We start from the raw sequence: 15,820 nt of genomic DNA, 5'->3' as shown, positions 1-15,820 counted from the left end.
TTACAAATACCCATTTTTCTATTATGAAAAGTACCCATATATCTTAACCCTTTCATATTCATAATTACATCTTGATATCCTTCGTAGTTCCTTGGATTTTCTCCAAGTTGATTAGACACTTGACATCCGTCGGCAAAGAAGTTTCAGGAAGCCATGTCATTTTTTGGTCTGTACCGACACCTATATTTGCCAACCTGTCGACAACCGGGTTTGCTTCTTGAAAAGTATGGGTGACATGGAATTTTTTGAATTTGGCAAGTGTCTCTCTTGTCTCATTGATAAGATTTGCAATCATCAAAGAAGGATATGAATTTCTATTAATGCACTTAATAATGTTACTCGAGTCCCCCTCCAACCATAAATTGGTGACCCCAATTCAAAAGCCAGCTTAACTGCATTGCACGTGGCGTTGGCTTCCACAAAATGATTTGTTTGGAAACCCAAAAAAAGAGTGAAAGCCGCAATACTATCACCATTTTCATTTCTAACCACACCTCCACTACCCGAGGATCCAGGGTTGCTCTTGGAGGCTCCGTCGAAGTTGGCTTTGTGCCAGCCTTCAGGGGGGAGGTGCCATTTGGCTTCCTGTCTTTTTCTCATTTTGTCTTGTACCTTCTCCTTCTTCCTACCTCTTGTCTCAAAAGCTCCCCCCTTTCTCATGAAAATATTTTCCTTTATGTTACTGAAGATCTTCCTTCCAACAACCAAAGTCGGCTCCTCCCTCTCTCTAAAAATTTGATTGTTTCTCTCCTTCCATATGCTCCAACAAAAATGGGGTAGGAGCCAGGAGCTGATTTCCTTCAAGGTAGTCCCATTAAACATTCCTTGCCATTGGCAGAAGAAGTCCAGGAGGTTGGAAGGAATGCACCAGCTATGGTCAAGGTCCTGGGTGAGGAAGTCCCAGACTGTTCTCGAATAAGAGCAATGAATGAACAAATGATTGCCTGTCTCTGACTCGTCTTTGCATAGAACACATCTGCTGGGCATGATATGACCTCTTTTAATGAGATTTTCTTGGGTGAGATTTTTGTCCTAAAGTGCCAACCAAAAAAAAAGTTGACTTTTGGCATTAGGCCTAGGAGCCAGGCCCTCGACCAAGGGGGGGACGCATTAGTACTCCATAAATCAAAGTACCCAGAGGCAACTGAATAGAGGCCATTGGCATTATCCCTCCAAACTAGTTCATCCTTGTTGGTACTGAGGGATAAGGAGTTAAGCATGATCATAATTGGTTTTAGTTCCTCTAAGATGATAGAAAGGTCCTTCCATCCCTGATCAGTCTTGTAGTTACTAACTTTGTGCCCAAAAAGGTTGATGCAATCATTAGCCCAAACACCATAGGTGGGGTTATTAATGAGTGGGCCCTGAGAAAGCCAGCTGTCCGACCAGAAAAGAATGTTCTCCCCATTTCTCAGCTTCCAGGAGACCTTAGAGTTAGCCAAATCCCTGGCTTTTAAGAAGCCATTCCAAACAACTGAGCCTCTGGGTAAATCCTCACTGAAAAGAGTGAACTGAAAAAAGGGCCTTTTTATATACTTGTTCACCACAGTGTCTCTCCATTCCCCCGTACTACTAAAGATGCACCAAATTTGCTTTGCCAGGAGGGCCTTGTTGATATGAGTGATCTTCCTGATCCCCAGACCCCCGTTCTTTTTAGGGAGACAAACTTTGTCCCAAGCAACAAGGGGGTACCTTTTATTCCTATCAGTTCCCATCCATAAAAAATCCCTTTGGATTTTTTCCATTCTCTCAGCGTATTTTCTAGGTATGGTGAAAAGGCTCAAGGCATATATTGGTAGGTTTTGAAGGATGGATTTAACCTGTTGACATTTTCTAGCTTGGCTGAGAGAGGATCCTTTCCAGCCAGCCAACTTCTTACTGAACCTATCCAAGATGTCGTTCCAAAAGGAATCAGAAGGGGTCGTGCCCAAGGGGAGACCAAGGTAGAAAGAAGGAAGCTTCCCCACCTGACAACCCAAGATTCTAGAGATTCTTTGTTGTCTTCCCTCCGAAGTGTTGATAAAGAAAATAGAGCTTTTGTCCCAATTTATCAGCTACCCCGACCCTCTGGAATAGGTGTCCAAAGTGTCTTTCAAAGCCTTGGCTTCCCTGACCAAAGCCTCTCCTCCCATAATGGTGTCATCAAAAAACTGTTGATGCATGAAGGGGGTGCATTTGGAAGAAGGTTTAAAGCCTTTGATCCTCCCATCTTTCTTTTTCTTCTCCATAAGTCTACCAATACATTTCACCAGGATGATGAAGAGAATCGGTGATAGAGGATCTCACCTCTAGTGGGTTTGAAGAAATTAGAAGGGGATCCATTCACTAAAACAGCTAGCGAGGGGGTGGTGACCAACTGGAAAATTAGCTTGCAAGATTTGGTTTTAAAGCCAAAAGCCTTCAACACCAACTCCAAAAAGGACCAATCCACCAGATCATAAGCTTTAGACATGTCAAGTTTGAGTAACATCCCTTCTCTCTTACCAGCTTCCATAAAGTGAATCACTTCATGCACCATGATAATCGAGTCTAAAATCTGTCTGCCTAGGACAAAACTGGATTGTTGTTGAGAGATGATCAGGGGGAGGAGCTTAAGTAGCCTCAAAGTGAGCACCTTTGAGATGATCTTATAAAACAAGTTGCATAAGCTGATGGGTCTGAACTTATCCAAAGTGTCAGCCCCTGGTACTTTGGGAATAAAAACTAAGAAATTGGAGTTGATTTCCTTCAAGATGCATCTAGCTCCAAAGAACTCCTGAACTGCCTTAACAACATCTTTCATAATGATAGGCCAATACATTTGGAAAAGAAAGGTAGGAAAACTATCAGGTCTAGGCGACTTGTTCGTTGAAAGAAAAAAAAGAGCTTCTCTCACTTTAGAATCAAAAGGAATGGCCCAGATCATATTATTATGGTGCAGTTGGAGGATCTAAGGGATGCAAGAGACAATATCATCCTCATCCACCTTAGAGAGAAAAGGATCCCAAGAAAGAAGGGAGGAGAAGAAAGAGACAGCTTCAAGTGAAATATCATCTTCCTTAGTCAACACACCCTAGTCTTTAGTCAGGCCAGAAATCCTGTTGTTAGCTCTATGTTTAAGTGTGGATAAATGGAAGAACTTTGTGTTCTTGTCTCCTTCCTTGAACCAGTTGATTCTAGATCTCTACCTCTAGAACTTTTCCTCTTTACTAATGATTTCATGTAAATCAGACAGGATGGATAGTTCTGCATCTCTACTCGAGGCATCATACCCATTTTCCTGAATGGAGGCTTAGATGGAAGAGAGATTAGAAGAAAGATCCTCTTTCATAGAGAATAAATGACCAAAATCTGACTTATTCCATGCTTTTAACATCCTTTTAACATTACTAAGTTTCCTTGCTACCCTGAACATACTAGTGCCTTCCACATCTATGCTCCACCAGCCCTTTAATCTCTCTAGAAGGTCAGGGTGGGAGGTCCACATTTTCTCAAAACGGAAAGGAGGAGGTCTGCAAGGGTCAAAAGGGACAATCGAGAGGGAAAGGGGGGAGTGGTCAAACCTAATTCTAGGAAAAAGAGCTAATTTGCAGGAAGAGGATTGCATCCAATCAGGAGAAATGAGGGCTCTATCTAGTCTAACCTGAATACACTCCTTACCTAAGCATTTACTGGACCAAGTGAAGTTATCACCCATGAGGTCCAGATCCAAAAAGGCCAAATCATTGATGAAGTTTGAAAGATCATGCTTGCCATCCCAGTCCTGAGGCAGATCGCCCTTCTTCTTCTTATCCAAAAGAGGGGTTTTGAAGTCTCCCATAATGATACCTTTTTTCAAGTTTCTATTCTGAACCATCCCTACTACTCTGGACCAGTAGGAATTTCTTTCTCTCTTGTTGTTGGGGGCATAAATGTTGAGCAAGAACCAAAATTGATTGGAATGAATATTGTACACTTTACAAAATAGAATATTACTAGCATTGGAAACTGATTCCACCCTGAAAAGATTTGACTTGTATAAAGTTAGCAGGCCCCCAGAGGCTCCATTTGAGTTCGTAGCCTCTCCGCTCATCATGTTACTGAACTCTATGTTTCTCAAAGAATCCTTTTTCATTTTTGTTTCTTGGATCATCAAAATATCTGGTCTCTGGTCTCTGGTCAAATTTCTAATGATTTCTTGTTTATGGGCACCATTTAGGCCTCTAATATTCCATGAGATGATCTTCATTTTTTATTCTTGAAAAAGTCCTTTAGGGTGCTTTGGCACCCATTCACCAAACATCTTCTAGTCTCTTCTTCTCTGGACTCCCTTTCTGATTTCCTACCTGCTTTGGTTGTAGAGCCCACATCTAGTTTGCAACTACTCCTGGTCGTTGCTGGAGAAGCCTTGGATGGATCTTTGATTTGATTCTTCCTTAGTATCTCTTCCTTCTTAGTGAACTTTAGGGATCTAGAAGCCTTATTAGCATTCCTTGGGGTGCTGTGAAGATCAACCCTTTGGTTTTGATCTATCTCCTTATCCTCCTTATTTCCTATTTGGATTAGTGCATCAATGGTGGAGACCAAGTTTTCCTCTAGATCCTGGAAGACGATAATTTCCCTATTATCTCTTTCCTTGATCTCCTCCATGGAGCCTAGAACCAGTTGTTCCTCTCTAGGGGGAAGGTCCAAACCATCCTCTTGAAGATCATTCTACGAGACCCCCTTAACTTCCTCTTCTCCAGGCTTGAGGGTCCTTTCCTTGACCTGATCATCTGCTAATGGCTGGGGTTCGATTAAAGGTAGAGAGGGATTGGGAAACTCTCCTTCCTCACTAGTCTTTCCCTTAGGTGCTTGGTTTGACCTCTTTGGGGCTTCTATTGCAACCTGGGTCCCCGAAGATAGGTCCTTCTGGCCTTGAGCCATGGTCTTTTTTTCCAAACTTTCTTCAACCTCTATTGAGAAGAAGAAGGGGGATTATGCTTACTAGTCATCTTAGCTTTCGATCATTGAAATGCCTTATGATCAGTTTTTAGACAGTGAAAACACCCAAAAGGAACACTTTCAAAGTCTAGCTGCTAGATATGGGTACCAAGTTTGGACTGTAAACAAACCACTTTGGGCATATTCTCCCCTTCCCTTACTCCAATGCATATCCTCACATAAGTCAGCCTACTCTTTGAAGTAGTGATTGGGTCGATGGAGAGAAGCTCTCCAAAAGAGCTGGCCACTCCCTTGAAGACATCCTCATTCTAGAACTCCAAAGGTAGCTCCAGGAGTCTAACCCATACCAAAGCTTGCTGGGGGAAAGATTCATTTAAGTCTAATTGGGATGACCATCTCTGAAGCATGAGGGTGGCCCTTCCAAAGCTCTAGGGACTATCACATAGAATCTCAACCATATCCTCATGACAGGAGAACTCAAAAGAAAGGAAACCCTTAGCCATTGCAGTGACAAAGACCTGACCTTTCAAGCTCCATTTTTTTAGAGTATAGGCCTGGACCACATCAATATTTGGTCTAGGGCTAATAAACTTTCTGACAAGTGTTGAGGCCATAGAGGCAATGCTATGATCAACAATCTCTTCTGGAATAATGATTGTGCAAGATCCCTTTTGCAGACTTGACACAACCTTAATCGGAGGGAAAGAGGATTTACCTGATGGCTTGACTCCAAAGAGTGAGGCCCAGCACTTTGGGAGAATCCCTAGAATGTCCTCACGTGGGTCCCCATCAGCTGACTCCTCCCTGATGCCTACCTGGGTCCCTTCCTGCATGCCTAGTGATTGAGGTCCGCCTCCCTATGAATTCCCACCTGTCTCCAAATTTGAAATTTGAACTTGCACTCTCACTCCCTTCATGATTCCTCCCTTGCAATTGTGATGCTTTTGTTGAATATACACAAAGGCATTAAAATCTAGTAGTGTTTTATGGGGAGGGATGATGCCTCCAGTTTTCTTAGATTGAGATAATAATGCATTAAAATCTGATAAAATTATTTTGTTAAAATAGAGATTCTTTTTTAATTAAATAAGATTATTCTATTTATTTAAAAGGGATATTTTATTTTAATTAAATAAGATTATTAATGAAATGATAAAATGTTAGGAAATATTGGAATAATTGAATTGATTATGATTTGATCAAGAAAAATGATTTGAATTGAAAATATTATTAGGCATTAATTCAAGAAATTGATAAATAAAGAATGGGAGCCCATAGTCTAGGTGACAATTTTAGGTGCATACATTTTCCGCTCTTTGACTAATGTGTGGTCTTTATGGGAATACATGCATTCAAAGAATGCAGTTGAAGTGTGAGATTGATTTTGGATCATAAAAAAACCTAGATGTATGATCAACAAATGGGAACACATCAGGACAAAGATAAGATGATTCAAAAAGACAAGGTCAACACCCCTGTAAATAGGTAATTGAGATGTCCAAGATAAGAATCTCAAGAAAAGTTTCCTTAAGCAGAGCAATTGATAGGATTGATAAATTTGAATCAAGTATTAAAGTTTGATAGGTATTGTCCCCTCATGAGTGAAATCAAAATGAGATAGAGGATAAACAAAAAATTGACAAATTTGATCAAATCAAACTAAAGATAAGGTTCTTGATGTAAGATGAAAGATATAAGGATCACAGAACCAAGGTAGATCATCAAGAATGTAAGATTATGCCCCAAGTTTGAACTAGAAGAAAATAAGTGCGGTGAAAGTGAATGGAAGATAGAAGTTTGGAAGAGGTGGAAAGAAATGGAGAGGAGAAAGAGAATTTTCCTTAAGAAAGAGAATGTCCCAAAATCAATTGACTATTTAAGATAGAAAATTTTGATTGAGATCACAAAAGAAGATAAGGAAATGAACATCAAAACATGACCACAATTGATTAAAAATTCACAAGAAAGATGAAGGAAAAAAAAACACTCTCAAACTCATAATGCAGCCTAAAAATGCAAATTAACATGAAGTCTAATGATGCAAGCTGCATGAAAATGCAAAGGTGTACTTGCAATAAAGAAAGTATAACATAGGATTCTATGTTCATCATTCATTAGAGAATATTAAGGAACTTATTTTCATCATTGGGCCATTATTAATGGACACTCAAAAAATCACACAATCATCACTAGTCACAAGAGCAATTATGAAGATGTGAATGTAATTTATATCAAATTGGAATGTAGAAAGATTCTAACATAAGCATCAAAGAGATAAAGGTAAATATGACTTCAATGTTAGCTTACCCAATTTAATGTAGCAAAATCACCCTTGCATCAAGGCATAGATGTTAGGATGACCATAAGAATGGTTGTGCAAAAATAATCAACGATGATGCCTCAAATCTCCTAAGTGTTGCAAGGGGGACAACAAGTAACACCTTAGAGTTTCAAGACCACACCCACAAGAAGAAAGAAAATAAAAACATTCCCCATCTCCCAAGTCCTCTAGCTATGCATATTGGAGAGACTTATTAGACTAGGACACTCAATGAAAAGTCAATAACAGTCGACACACAAAGAAAAGTTCATGATAGCTCAAGCATTAAGTGTTGTGTTTAAAAATTTAAGTGTGTTAACTAATATTGAGTTCCAGGGATAAGAATTGAATGCTTGAAAGTAGGTAAGATCACATGACAAAATTGGGTAATACCAAACTGATAAGTTTTGAAAAACACTTGATGTTAGGGGTTGTATTGAAAAATACAGTTGGATGTGTTAAAAAAATATCATTTTCGAAGTGTCCTAAAGACTAACACATCCAAGAGACCAAAGCTAAAATAATTATGTCCCCTAGACAAAGGCAAAGACCAATTCCAAACCAAGGCAACAAGGACAACACATGATGGAGAAAGGCTAAGTGTCGAGGATACGCACTAAGAAACAAAGGTGCAAAGGCCTCAAGTAGCACTTGTTTCCAAGTTTTCACCACTTAGATTTTATTGCAATTTTTTATTTTTTATTTTTTTTGGAATATATATTTTTTTGGAGATGCATCAAAGAACCTATTGCTAGGTTTTCACTAAGATGACCATTTTTTCAAGATATTTTCTATTTTTTAGAATTTTCTACAATATATCATTTTTTTGGCTTTTTTCAAGATCATTATGTATAAAAGATGCCCCCAGACAGAATGGGCATCATGAATAGAACATCTTTAGGTGTAAGACATTGATAGGATTAGGGAGTTGCTCTCACTCTATTGTAGACAATAAATAAGCACTTGACCCAAAATTTGTTGTAATGATGTAAGGTCCAAGACAATTAGGCTCAAATTTTCCCTTTTGATCTCTATAATTTTTATTCTTACAATTTTCACATAGGACAAGATCTCCCACCTAGAATTATCTAGGGAGAATCCTTTTGTTGAAGGCTTTGGCTATGCATTTTTGATAAATCATCATAAGGTCAAACGATGCTTGACATTTCTCATCTAGAAGTTCTAACTCTTGAAGTCTCATGGCATGGTAGTCTTCATCTATAACTAGACCTTTGAGGAAAACTCCAAGTGAAGAAATCTCAACCTCTAAAGGTAACACTTCTTCAATGTCATATGTAAGGGCAAAAGGAATAGCCCTAGTAGGAGTACAAATGATCATTTTGTAGGCCCACAAATGATAAAGATGAAGAGCATCCCATAGCCTTCTTTAGTGAAGGGCTTAAAGAGTATGAAGACAAATATAGCTATGTAGAGAAGCAAGCCCTTGCAATCATCAGAGCTTTGAAGAAATTTAGACACCTCCTATCTCATAATAAAATTCATTTGTTAGTACCCAATGCAAGTGTGAAGGATTTCCTTTTGAGCAAAGATATTAGTGAGAAGAGAGCTGGTTGGATTACTAAAGTAATGGAATATGATGTTGACATCCAAATCACCAAGCTGGTGAGAGGGAGGGGGTTTTGTAAATAGATGATATCATATCAAGAATCGAATGAGGAAGTCGCTATGATACTAATAGAAAAATAAGAGACAAGAAATGATGACCCAAGGAATTGGATGGATGATATGAAGAATTTCTTATTAGGCAACGGATATCCTCAAGGATTAGATAGAACTAAAAGGAGACAGTATAGGTTACAGTCAATTCCTTATGTCATAGTTGATGGTATCATTTTCAGGAAATATTTTAATGGAGCCCTATTAAGATGCATTGACATAGACCAAGTTGAAAGAATGATCAAAGAGCTTCATGATGGTCCTGATGGTGGTCACTTCTCAGCAAGGACAATTGTAATGAATATCATGAGGGTTGGTTACTACTGGCCATCTCTATTCTATGATTTTCATAGGTATGTGAGGAAGTGTGAAAAATGTGCCTTCTTCTCTAGTAAGCAAAAGCTTGCAACTCTTCCTCTTCATCCCATTCAGGTGGACCAGCCTTTTACTCAATGGGGATTGGATTTCATAGGCCCTTTAATCCTTCTTCTAGTTCTAGTCACAAATGGATTTTAGCTACTACAGATTACTTCACCAAATGGATAGAGGTAGTTGCATTTAAGGATGCCACATAATCTTCAGTTGTTGAGTTCCTTGATGGAATTGTGACCAAGTTTGGTGCCCCTTCAACCATTATTTTAGATAATGCAAAATCTTTTGTAGGAGCTCAGATTTTTGCATGGGTAGTTGACCATAATATCTACTTGAGCACATCCTCAAACTACTATCCTCAAGGAAATGGTTTGGCTAAGTCATCCAACAAAAACCTTATTAGGATAATGAAAAGAACTATAGAGGATAACCAGAGGTGTTGGCATCAAAAGTTGAGGACTATACTATGGGCTAACAGAATAACACCTAAGAGGTCAATAGAAAATTCACCATTTATGTTGGTATATGGTAGAGAAGCAAGGCTTTCAATTTCATTAGAATTTCCATCCCTGGAACTAGCTCATCAGCTAGAGCTAATTGAGGATGATGCCATGACAGTGAGAATGGAAAAGTTGATGGAGCTGGAAGAGAAAAGAAGTCAGGCCATGCAGACACTAGAAAGACATCAGCAACAGGTGAAAGGGAGCTTTGACAAGAAGGCTAGGGTCAAAATCTTTAGAGAAGGTGATTTGGTTTTGAAATGGGATGAAGATAGGGCAAAACCAAGGAGACACTCAAAATTTGATGCACTATGGAGTGGTCCGTATGTGATTGTCAGTTGCAAGCAGGCTAATGCTTTTCAATTAAGCAAGCCTAATGGTGAAATTTTTCCTATCCCATTCAATGGGATCTATCTCAAACCATGTTTCTAATAGGGGTTGAGGTCTCATATACATAGGTAGCTTAGTTTTCTTCCTGTTGTCTTTCAGCTTTCCAAGAAGTGCACGAGCACATGTGTTTTGTTGAGTTGCAGAGGAGCAAAGACAAGCTTTCAGTGTTTTACTACTGCAGAGGTAGGGTTAGGGTTTCATAATGCATGAGATCCACCTTTTTTATGACTCTATGGCCCAATGGATGCATAAGGTCACTGGTCATACACATAGCTGGCTTGTGTCCCCTCTGAGTTACCAGAAATGTTAACCATATTTGCCTCCCACCAAAAATTTGAACTCAAATACTTGAGCCCACCCAACGGTCACTTTCCATATTTAAGTATTTAAAATGCCATGGAAATACAAAAAATAAATGAAATAAAACCTTAATGTATTTCCTTATTTCTAAGTGACTGTGCACTTTAATGTTTTTGCTTGCTCGCAATTCGCTCACTGTCAAATCTTTCGTGATCTACGGTGGCCACTTTCCTGCTTTCTCAAAATTCACTACCTTTACCTAATGCGGGCAAGTGCCTTTACACCATGTAGCCCTTATTGATGTTCAAACCTTAGTGCACTACAAAAGTTCTTGTTAGAAGTAGTCAAACCTATTGTAGAGTTGTTAGTGTTCCTCGTGCACATTTTGAATTTCCTATAATGTCATTGGATGGTCTTTTAATGATATTAATACTTAACAGTTCAAGCATTTTGATCATTGATTTAGCAAAGATCAAGGGCTGGCACTTGCTTGCAATATGAAAGTGCATGAGTTTTAAGTAATGTGGGCAAGCCCCTTTATGGCATGTAGCTGATAATGACATCATGCATCCATTCTTCTCAAAGCAAGATCCACTGTCTGATGTAAATAGATCTACGATGGGTGCTTCCCCGCATTATAAAGATGCAAGGATGTTAAGGAATGTGGTAAAGTGCCTCACTGTCGCATGTCTTTGTGGGGTCAAGTTGATTTCATAAGCCACAGGGTGATGCCAGGTGGGGCTAGGGCATGCTGAGGTATATGCTAAATGGTTCATGGGCCCAAAAGTATTAAGGGCAAGCGCAGTACAATGAAGATCTTTCATGATCGTTGATCTTACAAAGATCAATGATCAGTGCTTTTCCACATTATGAATATGCAAGGTAATTAAATAGTGTGAGAAAGTGCCTGAAGGACGTGTGTTCTTATGGGCCCGACTAAGGCATTAACAATTAAGGCTGACAGTTATGTGACATTGCGATTAAATTGGGAAGGTGGCTCAGTTAATTGAGAAGATGTGGTCAACCGTGTGGAGAATTTATGGAGTGAAAAAATGAAATGGAATTATTGGCCCACATGGCCCATTTTGGTTGTAGGATTTAGTTGACTTTTTGACTTTGCTGACTGATGAACTAGAAACAAAGGAAATCAAGTTTTCTTGCACGATTTGATCCTCATGATCAATTCCAACTACTCTCGAATGAATGTTGAACCCAATAAATAGCAGGAGAACACTCCACCACCCCAATTTATCCATCTACTTGATCAAAATGGTTTAATGGAATCATTTTTGTTAGGGCCCTGTTTCAACAAAATATCAAATTTCATTGTATCTGAATCTATGCTCAGATCATATTTTCTCTAGATATCTAAATAGACTTAATGGTAGTGGTTGTGGAGTAACTTTAGTTAGAGAACATCTCAGTTATGCCTAAGCTATAAAGGCAATTTTTGTAGATTTTTTTGAGGTCGACTCTTCTCTATTTTCTCTAATGTTTCTCTACAATTTCACTGTAAATCCTCTTTGTCTTCAAATTGTATGACATTCTTATCTCCTTCAGCCATTGATGTGAAGTGCAAGAACTATTTGCCTCTCATTGATGTATTGTAGATATCTACAATTTTGCATGACTGTATCTCTTTTGGCCTATGAATGGTATATAAGTGAATCCTCTCTTTCTTTGTGTCATTCATTTGGGTTTTTTTCTGATTTGCATGTGATTGTTAGATTAAAGCAAGTCTGGATGTGTATATCTTTTGGTGTCATGATGGTTCAATAGTGCATGTATGGGTAGAGATTGGTTTGAACACTCTATTTTTGGTGCATCACCCCCCTTAAGTTAGAATAGGTAAATTTGCTTCTATGCATTCCTTCTCCCTTTTCCTCTCCAAGAGTAGTTAGGTGCACCCCGATAGTAAAGGAAGTCGGCCTTCTCTGAAGACTCAACCTCACAGTTCAAGTCCCACAGCTTGGAGGTTGTTTCCATGTTTCACAAGGTTGTCCTTAGGTAAAAACTTTGGACAAGGGTGCAAACTTTTCTAACAATAGTTTCTATTGAAGTTGATGAAAGATCAACCCTATAGCTCCCAAGAATCACCTACATGCAAACACCTATCATAGAAGAGAAAAGAAAAAGGCTATGGAGGCTGAAATTGTTAGATCCATAGATGAAACATTCTTGATGACCAAAAAGAGAGATCTATATTATCAAAAAATAAATCAATTTAATAATTAAAAAGAGAGATCATCCTTATAAAGTAGATTGAAACTCTAAAAAGTCTAACCTAGGTTGCATCATAATGATTAATAAAAAAATCAATTATTAGATGCCTAAAGTTTAGCTTAAGTATACTAGAGTTAATTAGAAAATATCTAATTACACTAACACCTCCCCCTTAAGATAAACTTAGGGAGTAGCTAAAAACTTAGAAACTACTAAAAAAATTAGATTTAAGTCTCAGCAACAATTCTTGATGAGGTACTCAAGCACAACCAAATCTCTAAAAAGAGAAGAAATAGAGAAAACCACATAGGAAAAACCTTACACCAAAAAGAGATGGAAAATATGTTGAAAGAAACTAATGAAGGATGAAAGAAGCCTCCAAACTAGGGAATTTCCTAGAAGATAGGAAGAAAAGGTGATCATGAAGAACACCACTGAAGCATGAAGTTGCAAACACTACCAAACTATTGATTTGAAGAACCTTCACTGTATAGAACATAACCAGGTAGAGAATACTAAGTCTAAAGATTTGATCAATTGAAGATGGAAGGTATCTTCATTGCCTCCAAAAAAGGAATGAAATAATGTCTATATGGTAAATGATCCATCTCCCTAAAATGCATAGGTATCTAGCCATTGCAATTTCCCAATACATAGGATCAAATACTAAATGCATAGCTCACTCCATTAAACTAGGAAATCAATAGAACCAACATAACCCCCCTATAATACTAATAGGTAAGACATAAACACTGAAACTCAATGCAATATCTCCTATAGAAAGAAGAACCAGGAACATTGAGAGTGCAAAATAAGTACAAACACCTATAATGGCATGTGTCATCGACACATCATGAGGCTAATGTCATGGAAGGAATACTCACTTGAGAAAGGAAGATGGAAAATATGGCCAACATGAAACCACCCAAGGCACTTTATAATATAGTGTGAGTACAATAAAACACAAAGATGTCCAAGATCTTGAAATGCAATAGAGTGGCACTTTATCTCAATGTGTTTGCAAAAATACTACAAAAGGATGTCAACAAAGATCAAAAGAGAAATAAGGTTGATACAAGAGATAGTACAGCCCATGAAAAATCATCTAAAGAAAAATAATTGTTCCCCAGACCTAAAACAACCAAGATATCCACTAGAATGCAAAAAAGAAAAAAAATGAATGGGAAGTGCTTGGAGAAAAATTTGAAAAATAGAATGTCTCAAGATATATCTCTCGTTGTGAAAAATAGGACCTTTTACTTTGATTTCGTAAATTAGAAACCAAATAGCATCAAAAATTCAAATAAACTATAGTTGAAAGGGGAAAAAAATCATTGTCTCAAGATTTGTACTAGAATACTGTAGGAAGCATGTCAATTAGCACCAAAAATTACCTCAGGAAGTGTGTCAAGTTTGTACAAAACTAGCTCAATTTGTGTGCAAAAATCTTGATTTACGTGTCAAAAAATCTTGATTTGCATGCAAAAAATCAAAAAAACTATGTCCTCGATAAATGTGCCAAAAATATTAATTTTAAACCAAAAAAATGATTTGTGTGCCAAAAATGAAATAATCACCGCCTCAAGAAATGTGCAAAAATTAAAAAATCAATGCCTTAGGAATGTGCCAAAAATTAGAAAATTGTTGCATCGAGAAACATGCAAAAACAAGAAAAAAAATTGCCTTAGAAGCCTACCAAAAATCAAAAAATTACCACCTCGGGAAACATGTAAAAAATTAGAAAATCATCACTTTGGGAAATGTGCCCAATTTGGGAGCAATTTTTTTAACCTCAAATTCCAACTGTGATGAAATTGGATAAATTTTATATGAAAATATGGGACTTTGGGCACTTTGAGCTCAATGATGATGTCTGTTCAGGCTCAAAGTGCACCAAAAATTAGTGATCCCCATATTAAATAGAAAAATCCTCTTAAAAATTAAACCCTTTGAAAGAAAAAGAAAAAGAAAAAAAACATAGATCTAAAAGCCAAGTCAAATCTCTCATAAACAAAATAGGGGCATGAAGATCTGGAGCTCTGATACCATGTTGAAGTTGATGAAAGATCAACCCTACAGCTCCCAAGAATCACTTGCATGCAAACACTTGTCACAGAAGAGAGAAGCAAAAGACTATGAAGGTTTCAATTGCCAGATCCATAGACGAGACATTCTTGATGAGCAAAATGTGAGATTGCTATTATCAAAAGTGAATCAATTAATAATTACAAAGTGAGATTGTCCTTATAAAGGAGATTGAAACCCAAAAAAGGTCTAACCTAGGTTGCATCATAATAATTAATAAAAGAATCAATTATTAGATGCCTAAAGTTTAGCTTAAGTACACTAGAGTTAATTAGAAAATATATAATTACTCTAATAGTCTCATCCACATAATCTTCCATGTTTTTATGCATCATGTCATGAAAAATGGTGGTCATAGCATGTTGATAGGTGGCTCCTACATTTTTTAATCCAAAGGGCATAATGTTCCAATAATAGGTACCCCATGCACAAGTGAATGCAGTCTTTTCTTGATTTTCAAGAGCTATCTTAATCTAATTGTATCTAGAAAAACCATCCATCAAGGAATAAATCTCATTACCCACAGTCATATCCACTATAATGTCTATGTTTGGAAGTTGAAAATCATCTTTTTGGCAAGCTTTATTAATATCTCAGAAATCTATGCATACACGAATGGATTTTTCATTCTATAATGCAGGTACTATGTTTGAGATCCATTCTATATAAGCTATAGCTCACATAAATCCAGCACTCAATAGTTTTTCTAATTCTACTTTGATTAGGAGAGCCATGTGAGGATGTATCTTTCTCATTTTTTGTTTAATTAGTTTGACACTCGGAGCTATGGACAAGCGGTACATGATAAGATTAGTGTCCAACCCTAGCATATCTGAATAAGTCCTTTTAAAATTGATCTCATTTTTTTGTAAGAACTTAGTGTAAGCTTATTTTTCTTGTGGTGACAAGGATTGGGCCAAGTGTGCTATCTGTGGAGGCTCATCTATACCCAAATTGAATGCTTGTTTTGGTTCAATAATCTCTAAAGACCTATATTGAGACTAGCTAGGGAGATGATCAAGTACCTCATCCTTAGGCATCTCAAATAGGT

The sequence above is a fragment of the Cupressus sempervirens genome, chromosome 2 (assembly GCF_028749045.1).
Source record: "Cupressus sempervirens isolate cs-2001-9-10 chromosome 2, ASM2874904v1, whole genome shotgun sequence".
Lineage (NCBI taxonomy): Eukaryota > Viridiplantae > Streptophyta > Pinopsida > Cupressales > Cupressaceae > Cupressus > Cupressus sempervirens.
This window is presented reverse-complemented; position numbering follows the sequence as displayed.